Genomic DNA, 15,541 nt, shown 5'->3' on the forward strand with positions numbered 1-15,541 from the left:
GGAGCGCAAAGCATGCTGCAAACACCGAGTTAGTGTATTGACAGTCTGAATAAAATAAGCTCCCACCCAAAGGAACTAGTTCCGTGTACAGCACAGAGAGTGAGAGAATGGTATCTCATCGATCATCAGTACAACAGAACAAATACTGATTACGTTGATAGCAGCACCAGATGCCGCTGCCAGGCATATCTTGTGGTTAAAGGAAAATAACCAAAAACATTAGGGAAATGAGAGACAATACCAGAAAGGCTGATGGTCTAGATGATGGGTGGGTGTAAATCAGTGCAGTTGCACTGAACTCAACGGAGCTATCCTGGTAGATATTAAGTGAGGGACTGCGTTAACAGCTGAGATCAGTGCGGAGAAATGTTTTAGATAGGCAGCATTTGTATTTTACATATGGGGGGAGCTGGACTGAGCTGCAAAGGCTTTTTCAAAGTGCTCCATATGCCATAAGCCCCACAGGGGCAGCTGCATTTCCCGGGGTGATGTAAATGCTGAAGTTCAGCCCTATGGCCTGCCTGCAGATTTAAGGCATTCCAGTCATCCCCAATTCCCACCCCTGCACAAAGCCAACTCAGGCCTCCTGAAGGGGTGAATGTCCCTCTTCTACAGCACCTGCCAAAGTGCTTAAATATTAAGGACTGACACATACACACACACACAAAGGATTAGCTATGTCGTTGGAGAAACTGAGGCACAGTGGGAGTAATGCCTAGGATCGTCAAAGCCGCCTAAACACATTAGGCATCCAAATCCCATTGGCTTCCTAAGTGCCATTGAAAAATGTCAGTCTCGGTGATTGGCCCCACAGCATATCGTAAATCTACTGTAGAGCTGGCACCACACTGCAGGCCTCCCCGTCATGTTTTAGGTCGATGCCCATCTACTTCTCTTGGGGCGGCAGAGCACAATGAGAGCACGGGGTAATTTGACCAGCTACACATCATCAAATGTTTAAATGGTATGTATGTGGCTACTGGAGTGCAGTGCCCCCCCAACTGTGGAGCACAGAGGAATATTGGTGGGTGGGGCAGGTGCAGCAGGACCTGGGCTACCCATGCTCACCCCCCCACCCCGCCCCCCGGTCAGCTCCACCCCAATCCTATTCAGCGCGCATCCTCCCCGCCATCCTTCTCTGGCCCTCCTCAGTCCAGCTCCATCTGTCTGCCAACCCCCCCCCCCTCCACACACACACCCCAGCCCAACTCGGCCTCTAGTCCTCAGCAACTCCCCCAGTGCTGTGCCCCAGCTCCACCTTCAGCCCAGGCTCTGTTGCTAAGGAATCCTTGGCACTGGAGTAATGGTGGGGGGGGGGGGAAGGTGGGAAGTGAGAAGAGAGTCCATGGGGTTGGGAGGGGGACTGGAACAGTTTGCACACCACAGCTATAGTGTGGCAGGCTGTCCAATGGACCTTAGGTCCCTTTAACCCTTTTTAGTCAGTTACATATGGTAAGTTATGCATCAGTGCAATTAATGGGGGGGGAGTCCTTCCACACACACACACACCCCCGCCGCCCCAGTGAGGCTATGGACCCATTTCTGTGCAGTGCTGGGAGCTTATAGAAAGGGTTTCAAATGTACTGAAACTATATCACTGGGGTAGCCCATCAGGCCCAAAGTCCGAACGTGTCACATACTCTATATGGCTGGGATACGAACACCTGCTATGGCAATATATTCTAATACGTTGTTGCTACCGGCCAGGACAGGCACATATCCTGTGCAGGTGTGTATGGCACTGCTGTTGGTGGTACATGCGGCATAATACACTGCAGTTTGAATTTCTGCCACTATGGTGCCGCTGCAGTGCTAACCCTATTATAACCCTTTTTTTATCAGTAAACTATGCAGGCTTGCTTCAGAAGGCTGAGGGAGCCAACAGGACCCAGGGATTAGTATCTGAGCATTACTAAAGGTATGTCTACATACAGCATTGCACTTTTATATCAGTGTAGTTAAACCAGTGCAGAAGGCTGTGTGGTCAGTTTACGTAATTTAAGGAACAGGTTTAAGCTGAACTTTAATAAACCTCCCTTCAAATGCAATCAGAGCAGCCATGCAGGGATAGACTCTGCTTAAAGTAAACGGGCACAAGCTTGTGTTCAGCCAAGGCATGTGTTTATACAGGGCTTACAAATTAAATGATGTAGTTTAGTTTGAAAAACATAATCTTTTCTTTGTAAATTACACAAAACTATTTATATTTATGTTCGAACTGAAGGCAGCATGTCTAGTCGTTTGAGCAGACTGGGCCACAGGAGATTTCAGCACGAAGCTGGACTCCACCACTCACTTGTTGCATTATCACTGGGACAGCCCCTTCACCATGCTGTGGTTCAGTTTCCACAGCTGTAACTAATGGGTAACTGCTTTGTGAATCTAAAAATGGAAGGTGCTATAGAACACCAAAGGATTATTATTAGGGTGCTTTACTTCTTCTTTTCGGGGTCAGTACTTTTTGTAGAATGTGCTTAATGTTGTTCTGGACTGCTGTACTGAGAGGATTAAAATTTAGTGGGAGATTAGAAAAAAAAAGAGCAAGAGGAACTATTCACAATTCCTGCACAATGTTTCAATACTGCCGTTACCAGTGAACAATTACAAAAGCAGGCACACGTTCTGGTTTGCTCCCTTTTCCACTCAGATTAAGTTGCTGCATTCTGATGACAGAATCATCTGAAGTTAAAACTGAGCATGTCTCCACTGTAACTGTCACTTTGGGACTGTGGGCAGCCTGAACGGGCCCTTGTGGTACCACCACTTCGCCTACAGTGGCAGACAGGAGGCGCTACTGCTAAAGCTGGTTATTCAACACGAAAAAGTTTTTAAAAGCTGTTTCAAATTGCAAGGGCACAGCACCTTTTTCTCACCTTTACTCAGAGCCAAGTTTTCAAGTGGTTGCTCAATGTTAGCTCCCCATGTGCCTACAGAGGACTGTCTAACTCAAGCACATTTCCCTCAGGACATATGGTCATGGGGGGTAGCATTTTCAAAAATATCTACATGATCTAGGCTCATAAATCCTATTTTCAAATCTAAATCAGGCACTTAGGCCCAGCTCCTTAAAGGTACTGGGGCACTTACATCTCAGTAAGCCTTAAGCACATAAATCTTTGAGCATCTGAGCCACTGGAGCTCAATACCCATTGAATTTCACAAAAAGAAAAGGAGTACTTGTGGCATCTTAGAGACTAACAAATTTATTTGAGCATACGCTTTCGTGAGCTACAGCTCACGATGAAGTGAGCTGTAGCTCACAAAAGCGTATGCTCAAATAAATTTGTTAGTCTCTAAGGTGCCACAAGTACTCCTTTTCGTTTTGCGAATAGAGACTAACACGGCTGCTACTCCATTGAATTTCAATGGACATTAGGAACCTAGCTGCTTTTGAAAATGCCCTTACGCACCTATCTGCATCTTTAGGCACCTAAATGCCTTTAAAAACTTGGACCTAAGGGATTTTTAACATTGAAATCAATCGGACATAGGTTCTTAAGACCCATTTTCAAAAGCAACATAGGCCCAAAGCCGCAAAGGTGTGTAGCACCTAAATTACTTAGGTGCGTTTGAAAATGTTACCATAGCTTTTCAAAAGTGTGGGCCCAAAGTCAGGCTCCTGAATACATCTTTAGACAGCTAAGTACGTTGGGTTGCTTTTCAAATGTGCTGCTTGCACAGCATTAGTGGGAGTTATGCGTACTCAGCACTTTAGCAAATGAGGTCGACCATATTTAGAACTAGAGCTTACCACTGGAGCTTGGAGCCTAGGGTTAGATTCTCATTTTTGAAAATCTTGGCCTACAAGTCTAATTGCCCTGGCTCGTGGTTGCCTGACCCAGTTAGGGACATCCATGTTGCAACAGGATTTTCCAGTTAATGCAGACATGACAGCACAGTGTGACTATCTAGGGACTTTGTCTATGTACGCTAAATAATTCCATTTAATCTACTAAATGATCTGTATGTGGCTTTAGCAGAGACTGCAAACGCCATTATGAATGTGGGTTTGTTTGCCTTTTCTCTTGTACTTTTGCCTCCATAGATTGGCACAAGGCTAGCAAGTGTTGTTAAATATTGGTGGTGGGCATCTATTCAAACACAAACACCCAAGCCAGAAAGCAGACACCTACTCAGAAGAACTGGTTTATCAGGGGAGAGGTCACCTGGCACTGAAGTCACCTGATGGGGATCTGTGCATGGCTGTTGAGGCTGATCAGGAGGTCACATGGCAGAGGAGACAGGAAGGTTATAAAAAGGCTCTGCATGTTTAGCCATGTTCATTAGAGAGAAGCTGGGGGCGGGGGGCAGGGAAGGATGCTGTCTACCTAATCACAGATAACACACACAGAGAAGGGTTGAGCTAGAGTGAGGAGCATTTCATTCAGAGAGGTGGTTGTTTTCTAAATGATCTGGGCTCTCTGCTTAATACCTTACATAAAGAATAATTGTGTTAGAAACCTTTATTATTGTCTATTCAGTGCATCAACCAGCACACATTGATATCCCCCACAGCCTGGCACTGGGGAAGTTTTCACAGGCATGCATGCTCTGCCATGCACTGGTCCTGCAGCGTTCTACCCCAGGAACCAGCACCATCACCATGCCAGGTATGGGATGAGATCCTGGAATAGGAGGGTCTTATACCACTAGTTGCAGTTTCCAGCATTGGCCTAAGTATGCCTGGAATAGCATCAGAGTCTATTTCTGAGAATTCTCAGATCTTCCTTTTTAACACAGTGTCTGGTAGTTTGTGCCTATGATCATTGCAATAGTATCCAAAAAATGTTTGAGAATCCTACTGGTAAGTGCATGCTATGCCCAATCATTTAATCACATGCAACCTTTGTTGCCCCTTTAGTTACTTTAAGAAACTACTAGCTAATTTCCAGTGTTTCTTAGAGTGTGAGGAGCCACAAGCCTCTTTAAGGGAAGCCTCAAGCAAGCAAAATGCAAAGAAAGGAAAAGAGTAAATGAAAAGGTGAATTCTTAAAAATTTCCTTTGTTGAAGGCAGGACTGGCAATTTCCCAGGAAAAACTACTTTAGGACACAGGGCATTGGTAAATACCAGCTTAAACCTGGTTTAAACTGGGAAAAGTAATCATCAGTGTCCAGCAATTATAGCAGGCATAGAATAAATCTTTTCAAACTTTGGATATATCCATTCAAAACTGAGGAATACCCTTGATCTATCCACAACATCAGAGTTGGTCTTCTGCTACAGAATGCTGCATGGCCAGATGGACCTGGACTGGTAGTCTAACGCCGCTTGCTTCTATTGCTTAATGCTTCAAGCCTACACCTTTGCATTACTGTCATTTTCCTATAATCAAATGTTTTCAACTTTTGTTTATATAATATTGAACACTGAAATATGAGTCATGACTTGTATAACTTCCTTGACAAAATAGTGCACCAAAATGTATGCAGACATTCTGATCTTCAGTATTATAACTACATATACCCATATTATGCCCACTGCAAATTCCAGGCCATCCCTGGCTGAAGGCCCTTTTCTGCCATGCTTCACTTTTAACTTTGCATAGTGGGGAGGGACTGAGAACCTTTATAGTGTTGGGGGAGAGTTCTTAGAGAGCTTTTGGGAAACTCAATCAGGTGTGTCAAAGAATGAGATGTTGGGGGGAAGAGACACTAACAGCACTTGTATTATGAGCCAGTCAGTGTCACTATGTGTAGCCTTGATATTGTCCCTCTGCTCTGAAGAGCACCTTAGGTGCTGAATTTTTAAGAATAATGAAGATTCTACCCAATAGATGAGAACAAACTCTCCCTACTATTTTCTAATATATTCTTGGGTCTGTGACTATACAGATCCACTGAGGCTGAAGAATCTGCTGCAGATAGGGTGACCACACAGCAAGTGTGAAAAATCAGGACGCGGGTGAGGGGTAATAGGAGTCTATATAAGAAAAAGACCCCAAAATCGGGACTGTCCCTATAAAATTGGGACATCTGGTCATCCTAGCTGGAGAATAGCTTTGCTCCCATTCTGTAGCTGAGAGGCAAAGATACCTTCCCATAGACCTTAGAGATGGCTCAAAATGAATCCCAGTGAAAATTAGGTCTATGATATCATAATACCTAACTTTTATATGCATCCGCTAGTGCTTATTTTCTCCTAGCTCTGTTTATCCTGCATTCATGGACGTATTTTTAATTTAAAAAATGTTACATACTCCATCTAGTGTTTTACCTGAGGAATGAGACTTTGAAACGTGATGGGCAAGCCCCTGTATGGGGAGCTTAATGCCATTTTAAGCAGTGTCCCTTGGATTTTTTTTTTTTTGGCTGAATAATTTGACCCTTCTTTCTTGCATATAAAAGGACAGGGCCTGTAACTGCTTTGGCTGATTATCTTTTTATAGACATCTTGGAAAAGAATTAGTCACTTCAGAAGTAATTGGAAATTAACTAAAACACTCCTTCCTGCAGTAAAGTTTTTTAAAACTGGTTCAAAAGAACAAGAACAATCCCAGACTGCGCTCAGGATCAGGCCTATTGTGCTAAGTGCTGTACAGACACACAAAAAGATGGTCCCTGTCACAAACAGCTTACAATCTAATCAAATTACACTAAAACAGAGCGGCGGTAACAGGCTGTGCATTTTCCACTTAGCTATTGAAAGCATTTAGTTCAGCTGAGCTGAAGTGCCTTTTAAACAAGCTACCTGGCCACTGTGAAGGCTGAAGTCCTCTGTCTGCCATCTCCACCTTTGCATCTCCTGGAGATTATCAAAGGGGAGTCCCACTGTAGCAAACCATAGGCTGTTTGTTAGCTGCAGAAGCCAGAGAAGGGCTAGTACTCCAGCCCTATGACACCTCAGCAGTAGTGCACTTCCCATCAGCTCTCCCAACTAGCCCATGCTGCAGGTTCTCTTCAGGCACTTAGCTGCAGCAACACCCATTAGATATGTTCTTCCACATAATGCCCAATCTCCTATGGTCTCACAAACATAGGGCCTATGGGAGGGATGCCCCGACAAGCCTCATGAGACTCCTTGGTAGACAGAAATTGTGGAAAAGCAGCATCACTTGCCCCATAACCTCAGCCATGCAGAACACAATGCCATCCACAGCCTCAGAAACAACTCTGACATCATAATCAAAAAGGCTGACAAAGGAGGTGCTGTGGTCATCATGAATAGCTCAGAGTATGAACAAGAGGCTACTAGGCAGCTCTCCAACACCACTTTCTACAAGCCATTACCCTCTGATCCCACTGAGAGTTACCAAAAGAAACTACAGCATTTGCTCAAGAAACTCCCTGAAAAAGCACAAGAACAAATCCGCACAGACACACCCCTAGAACCCCGACCTGGGGTATTCTATCTGCTACCCAAGATCCATAAACCTGGAAATCCTGGATGCCCCATCATCTCAGGCATTGGCACCCTGACAGCAGGATTGTCTGGCTATGTAGACTCCCTCCTCAGGCCCTACGTTACCAGCACTCCCAGCTATCTTCGAGACACCACTGACTTCCTGAGGAAACTACAATCCATTGTGATCTTCCTAAAAACACTATCCTAGCCACTATGGATGTAGAAGCCCTCTACACCAACATTCCACACAAAGATGGACTACAAGCCGTCAGGAACAGTATCCCCGATACTGTCACGGCTAACCTGGTGGCTGAAATTTGTGACTTTGTCCTCACCCATAACTATTTCACATTTGGGGACAATGTATACTTTCAAATCAGCGGCACTGCGATGGGTACCCGCATGGCCCCACAGTATGCCAACATTTTTATGGCTGACTTAGAACAACGCTTTCTCAGCTCTCGTCTCCTAATGCCCCTACTCTACTTGCGCTACATTGATGATATCTTCATCATCTGGACCCATGGAAAAGAAGCCCTTGAGGAATTCCACCATGATTTCAACAATTTCCATCCCACCATCAACCTCAGCCTGGACCAGTCCACACAAGAGATCCACTTCCTGGACACTACGGTGCTAATAAGTGATGGTCACATAAATACCACCCTATATCGGAAACCTACTGACCGCTATTCCTACCTACATGCCTCTAGCTTTCATCCAGATCATACCACACGATCCATTGTCTACAGCCAAGCTCTACGATATAACTGCATTTGCTCCAACCCCTCAGACAGAGACAAACACCTACAAGATCTCTATCATGCATTCCTACAACTACAATACCCACCTGCTGAAGTAAAGAAACAGATTGACAGAGCCAGAAGAGTACCCAGAAGTCACCTACTATAGGACAGGCCCAACAAAGAAAATAACAGAACGCCACTAGCCATCACCTTCAGCCCCCAACTAAAACCTCTCCAACACATCATCAAGGATCTACAACCTATCCTGAAGGACGACCCATCACTCTCACAGATCTTGGGAGACAGGCCAGTCCTTGCTTCCAGACAGCCCCCCAATCTGAAGCAAATACTCACCAGCAACCACACACCACACAACGGAACCACTAACCCAGGAACCTATCCTTGCAACAAAGCCCGTTGCCAACTCTGTCCACATATCTATTCAGGGGACACCATCATAGGGCCTAATCACATCAGCCACACTATCACAGGCTCATTCACCTGCGCATCTACCAATGTGATATATGCCATCATGTGCCAGCAATGCCCCTCTGCCATGTACATTGGTCAAACTGGACAGTCTCTACGTAAAAGAATGAATGGACACAAATCAGACGTCAAGAATTATAACATTCAAAAACCAGTTGGAGAACACTTCAATCTCTCTGGTCACTCGATTACAGGCCTGAGAGTGGCTATCCTTCAACGAAAAAGCTTCAAAAACAGACTCCAAAGAGAGACTGCTGAATTGGAATTAATTTGCAAACTGGATACAATTAACTTAGGCTTGAATAGAGACTGGGAATGGATGAGTCATTACACAAAGTAAAACTATTTCCCCATGTTATTTCTCCCACCCCAACCCCCACTGTTCCTCAGATATTCTTGTTAACTGCTGGAAATAGCCTACCTTGCTTGTCACCATGAAAGGTTTTCCTCCTTTCTTCCCCTTCCCCCCCCCCCCCCCCCCGCTGCTGGTTATTGCTTATCTTAAGTGATCACTCTCCTTACAGTGTGTATGATAAACCGATTGTTTCATGTTCTCTGTGTGTATATCAATCTCCCCTCTGTATTTTCCACCAAATGCATCCGATGAAGTGAGCTGTAGCTCACGAAAGCTTATGCTCTAATAAATTTGTTAGTCTCTAAGGTGCCACAAGTACTCCTTTTCTTTTTGCGAATACAGACTAACACGGCTGCTACTCTGAAACTTCGTAGATAGATGCACCTTCCCTTACCATGTGCACCTGGTGGTGATGGGATCCCCTCCAAAGGGTCTTGAGAAGCCCAAGAAGTTCGGCTTGAAGACTTCACATTGGCCTGGCAGTGTGGTCCAGATAATAGGGCACTAGACTGGGAGTCAAGAGACCTGTCTCTGCTGATGACGTTGCTATGTGACTTTGGCCAAATCACCTCACGTCTATGCTTCGGTTTCCCCATCTATGTAATGGTGATGATACTTAATCTCCAGTGTAGACTCTCAGATCTATGGGTGAAAAGTGCATAAGAGATAGGTGACGATACAACAAATAATAACAAAAATACTAGACCTAAAAAATTAACTAAGCAACCGCCAAACCACCTTTGTTTTTCTCACACAGAGAAAATAAGAAAAATATAACATTTGTTATCTATCTATAACAGTTTCATTTTGTCAATGACTGCAAAACTAGAATACCTTCCTATTAATCAGACAGCGGCTGGGCTGCTTTCCAGCTGCCTTTATGGCCATGTACACAAGAATTTTACAAATCCTTGATTAGACAATTAGCAGACTCAAGGCAATCATTCCTCTGTCTTTACAAAGGGTCCCATCCTGCAATGTATTGCCAGCTCTCTGATCCTTGTACCTGTGTGCAGTGCTCAGGGTCTGATTGCACATGCCAACCAGCTATCTGAGTGCCCTTAGATGCTGCCTTAGCATGGGTCCCTAGACATATCTCATCCACCCACAGCCTGAAGTCTGAGCATTAGCTTGAAAAAAGCAAAAGTCCATGCGGAGACAAATCACACGTGGCATCAGAGACGTCGATGTCTGAAACAAATGATGATATTCTGTGGTGCACATCTGAAAATGTGTGGAAAAGGAGGATGCTAGGCTCTCTGTGGGGCTCAGCTACTTGGGTGCCTTTTTGGAAAAGTGCAGATTTTATTCCGCTTTTCTAAGGTTTACTTAAAAGTAATGTTCTTAAATAATATCCCCTCAGACCACTTATATGACCCTGAAAAATTAACAGCATTTTATGTTGGAATTTATATAGGGCCTTATAAATACTAATGAATTAATCCTCCCTATAAAGTAGAGAGAGATCACTATCTCTATTTACAGATAGGGAAACTGAGGCTGAGAGGCGCACTGACTAGCCCCATTCACCCAGCAAATCACTGGCAAACCTGAGATGAGAACTCAGGACCTTCTGGCTTGTGAGCTGATGTGCATTTCTCCACTGCCTCCAGTCCTCTGACTCATGGAGCACCCCTCTGGGATAATTTTTGGAAACTGTTCCCACTTTTCTTTGAAATTCCTCAAATACCACGGAAGGCAATGAGGCTTCTGTGACTAAACTAAATCACTTGGCAGTGATGGTCTGAAACTAATCTCACCTTTCAAATGCTTTTTGTACTGATATTTATACAGTGAAACCTGATGTCTGGTATCAAGTCAATAAAAGGGATGATGTTCAGTAATTTAAGTGCCAAATTTATTCTGTCTTAAAATAGCGAGGTTGGGAATTCGAAATATTTTTTATTACTCTATCCCCGTGAGATGGAAAAGCAAACAATACCACCTATTTATTTAGGGCCTCCAGTGTTTAGTGCTCTGCTGCCACAGCAATAACAAAGAGTGATTAACAAACCTATTCCCAGAGAAGCACGACACTAATGTTGCTAGTGCATCAGTAAGAATGTAAATTAAATCGAGTGAGGATGAGTTGAGCTCCGTAAATAACACAAGAAGGGAAACGATTAAAGTTTGCAACTGGGAGAAGAGGCCACAGGTGGAAGGAAGTGAAATCTTGTTTTTATTTTCCTACATGAATATGAAAAAAGGAGAATTAAAAGAAATCAAAGTCAGCATAGCTCCAACAGAGTTGCATCACCTTTACATCATCCGAGGATCTTGCCCTAAAACTATACAAAACCTTCTTGGCTGTGTAAGGAAAGTAAGCTGTGTTGAAGCAACAATTTAGCTTAAACATTTCTTTTGGCTGAGAATGCATATCAATTGTGTATTTCAGACTCTGACACAAAGGAAGAAGGCCTGTTTGGAGCCCATACTGATACAGCACTAAGAAAGGAAACCACAAAGCTACATTAACCCTTCACAGGACTGATATTAGGCACAGGCACTGCCACCTACTTAATCAGCTTTCTTCTTACTGTGCCTCTTTATATCTTCACTCACCTTCTGTGGACAACAGACAGATTCTTCTCCTCTTTGAGTTCCTTGTGTCTCCTTCCAGCTCTCTCTACCACTAGCACTTTCCCTTCCCACTTCTCTGTGTAAGCCTCCCGAGTCCCACCAAGTCACTCCTTTCCAGTGCTGTCACCTTCCCCATTCCTGTGCCTTTTCCTCACCAGGACTCTCTTGCTGCTGCCTTTTACCATAGCATCTGAGCACCACTCAGACTTGAATGTGGTCAGTCTCTCCACACCCCTGTAAAGTAGAGAAGTACCATTATCCCCATTTGGGGATGGAGAACTGAGGCACAAGGAGTAAGAATATCACAGGTATTCAGGCAGCTAACAACCAGATTTTCAGGTATCCAAATACCTTTAAGAAGTCTGGGATTAAGTAAATTGGAAGTCCGTGGTGGAGTTTGGAATGGAACCTATTACTTCTGAGCCCCAGCCTAGTGCCCGGACCATCCTTCCGCTCTGCTTTCCACACCCAATACTTGGTGGAAAAACACTTACAAAGTTACCCATTCCTTTCTCCTCTTTGATCGTTCCTCATCGGGGTAAGAAAACTAGTCAACTTTGTTATGGTTAGTGCATGAAAGGGCCTGGCAGCTGAAATAACTTGGCAGCTAATTAGAACTCTAGTAAACATCCAAACACAATGAATTTCAGTGAAGTTTAGCACTCTAGAAACATTAATGAGACACTGTGAGGCACAACAGCCAGCATTACAGCCGTGTTCCTGTACTGTAGATGGGGAAACTGAGGCACGGGTGCGTTAGGTGACTTGCCTAAAGTCAAACAGTGTCTTGTACATGGAAGTGAGATGAGAACAGTGGAGTTCCTGTCTCTTGTCATAGACCTTATTCACTGGACGATACTGCCTCAAGCATTCTTAGAAATACAAGTATGAGGGAGGGGGGGAAATCAATGTGAGTAAATTGGGAAAGGAAATTGTAGAGTGAAGCATTATTTATTACAAACACAGTAGTGTAAGGAAAAACAATCAAGTACTTGACAGTGACATTTTGGAGTACAACCCAACAATGAATGAGCAATTCATTAAAGCAAGAGGCTTTGCACCATTAACAAGGACGCGCCAGAGTTGGTAACAGTGTGTTACACACCAGATTAGCGCTTAGATTGTTGTTCCTCCTAAAGGCAGGAAGGCTCTTACCATCTGCAGTAGCTGAATTGTGTGGGAAGATGTCTTTTGTCTGCAGCACAGTGCTCCATCAGCTCAGACTTGCAGTTTTGTTACCTTGTGTTAACCCCTACCACATCCCACTCCTTCCTGTCTGGCCAACTAGTTTGTCTCACCAGTTCTAAATGCTCCAGGGCAGGGACTTCCAATTGCTATTTATCTGTACAGCGCCTAGCAAAATGCGGACCTGACCCGATTATGGCCTCTAGGTGCTCTTGCAATATTTAACTATGAGAAGTTATCCCTGGACATGGAAAATTTTGGCCATCATAAACCTCCACAGCAGCTGCTCCCTGCACGTAGAGGAAAGCACAGTGTTCCTTCTTCTTCACCTCTGTTCACCAGCCCAACTGTGCTCTACACAGCCTTTCATGCCTGAACATGGATTCTTCCTCCTCCCCCTGTCCTAGGGCTGGAGCAAACACCCTTCCACATCTATCTCTTCTCAGAGAGTAGGAGGGAACACCCTCCACCAGTAGCGATCTCTGGCAAGGGGTTAGAAGAACACATTTTGCCCCCAGCGATTTCTGGTCACAGGGACAGAAAATAAATAAGTGAAGTAATTTGTTACTTGCAACTCTAACAGCTGGACTAGCGCAGCTCTGAGGGCTGATCCTACACCACTGGTGTAAGCAGGAATCCTGCTCTTGACTTTGCTAGGGGCAAGATTCAGCTGCTCCTTGCTCTGTGCCTGCAGCAGCTCTAGCATGGGGAAGAGGTTGCTCAGCCCTAGCGCCACTCTAATAAAATGAAATCAGCAGCCTGGCACCTATAACCGTATGGGGTGACAGACAGTACACACTGATTACAGTTTTGGGGGCTCCTTTGGCTTGCAAAAAAGCTGCTTTTTCAAATGTCCACAGAGCTGTAAAATGAGAAATAAAGCCATTTGTTTCTAATTATAGTTGGCAGGCACTCACATGCACACAGCTGAGGACTACAGCAGGCGATATTTTGCTCGTGATAAAACACTTGACCTCGTAAGCAAGAGGAAAGGGTTTCAATACACCTCTTCCTCCCATTCCAAGTGGACAAGGAACAAACAGCACAAAAAGATTTTGTAAATCTTCTGCTTAGATTTACAAAACTGTTGGTTACAAAACAAGAGACAGAATATTTAGTGGATGACTTAGGCTTGCCTAGGGCTGGCCAAACAAGGCCAACGCCTTGTTTTAAAATGTATAGTACTGTATGTATTCTGGTCTAATACAAACAAAACAAAAGACCCATACGGTCTACTGAATTCACAATGGCACATGGGACTGAGACCCAGTCATTACCTAGAAAACCAAAGTACCTTCCAGTAGTGACTGGAAGTCCTTACCACCTCCTAGCCTATGTGAAATGAGTTGAAGGTTCAATTCAGTTCACAGGGGACAGGCATCATCAAAATCAATACTTTTCTTGCTTAATGCATTTAACAAAAATTATACAAACACCAGGGCCCAGATACTCAGATGGTCTAAATTGGCATGGCCTCATTGAGGTCAATGATACTGGATACACAGAGGTCTTTGTGATCAATGATCCTTTGTCAATTTGCACCTGCTGAGTGTCTGGTCCCAAATTAAAGCTAGTTAAGCCAATTGACATTTATATGCCAAATTTCAGATCAATTTTAAATTAAACTAACAAGCAAGTCTCCTACCACCAAAGAAAGTATCCTAAAGAAACACTATTGGTGCAAATCATCCATTTCCACTGGTAGTTCTGAATTAAGAGGAAAATGTTTTTCATTATGAAGAATATTTTGTTCTAGTTAAATGTAGATAGATAGATAGATAGATAGACAGATAGCAGGGCTGTCAAGCAATTTAAAAAAATCGTGATTAATCACAGAATTAAAAAAATTAATTGTGATTAATCGCCCTGTTAGACCATAATAGGATACAATTTATTTAAATATTTTTGGATGTTTTCTACGTTTTCAAATATATTATTTCAAATACAACATGGAATACAAAGTGTACAGCGCTCACTTTATGTTTATTTTCATTACAAATATTTGCACTGTAAAACACAAAAGAAATAGTACAGCGTAAGCGCTCACTTTATGTTTATTTTTATTACAAATATTTGCACTGTAAAACACAAAAGAAATAGTATTTTTCAATTCATCTAGTGTCTAAAGTTTTTTATTGTTTTATTTTTGAATGCGTTTTTATACATAATTCTATATTTGTAGGTTCAACTTTCATGATAAAGAGATTGCACTATAATACTTGTTTTATAGTGCAATCTCTTTATCATGAAAGTTGAACCTACAAATGTAGAATTATGTATAAAAAACTCATTAAAAATACAAAAATAAAAAACTTTAGACACTACAAGTCCACTCAGTCCTATTTCTTGCTCAGCCAATCACTCAGACAAACAAGTTTGCTTACATTTGCAGGAGATAATGCTGCCCGCTTCTTGTTCACAATGTCACCTGAAAGTGAGAACAGGTGTTGGCCTGGCACTGTTGTAGCTGGCATCGCAAGATATTTACATGCCAGATGCGCTAAAGATTAATATGGCCATTCATGCTTCAACCACCATTTCAGAAAACATGCATCCATGCTGATGACCTGTTCTGCTTGATAACAGTCCAAAGCAGTGCAAACCGATGCATGTTCATTTTCATCATGTGAGTCAGATGCCACCAGCAGAAGATTCATTTTCTTTTTTGGTGGTTCGGGTTCTGTAGTTTCTGCATCAGAGGGTTGCTCTTTTAAGACTTCTGAAAGCATGCTCCACACTTTGTCCCTCTCAGATTTTGGAAGGCACTTCAGATTCTTAAATCTTGGATTGACTGCTGTAGCTATCTTTAGAAATTTCACATTGGTACCTTCTTTGCGTTTTGT

Source organism: Dermochelys coriacea, chromosome 7 (assembly GCF_009764565.3).
Source record: "Dermochelys coriacea isolate rDerCor1 chromosome 7, rDerCor1.pri.v4, whole genome shotgun sequence".
Lineage (NCBI taxonomy): Eukaryota > Metazoa > Chordata > Testudines > Dermochelyidae > Dermochelys > Dermochelys coriacea.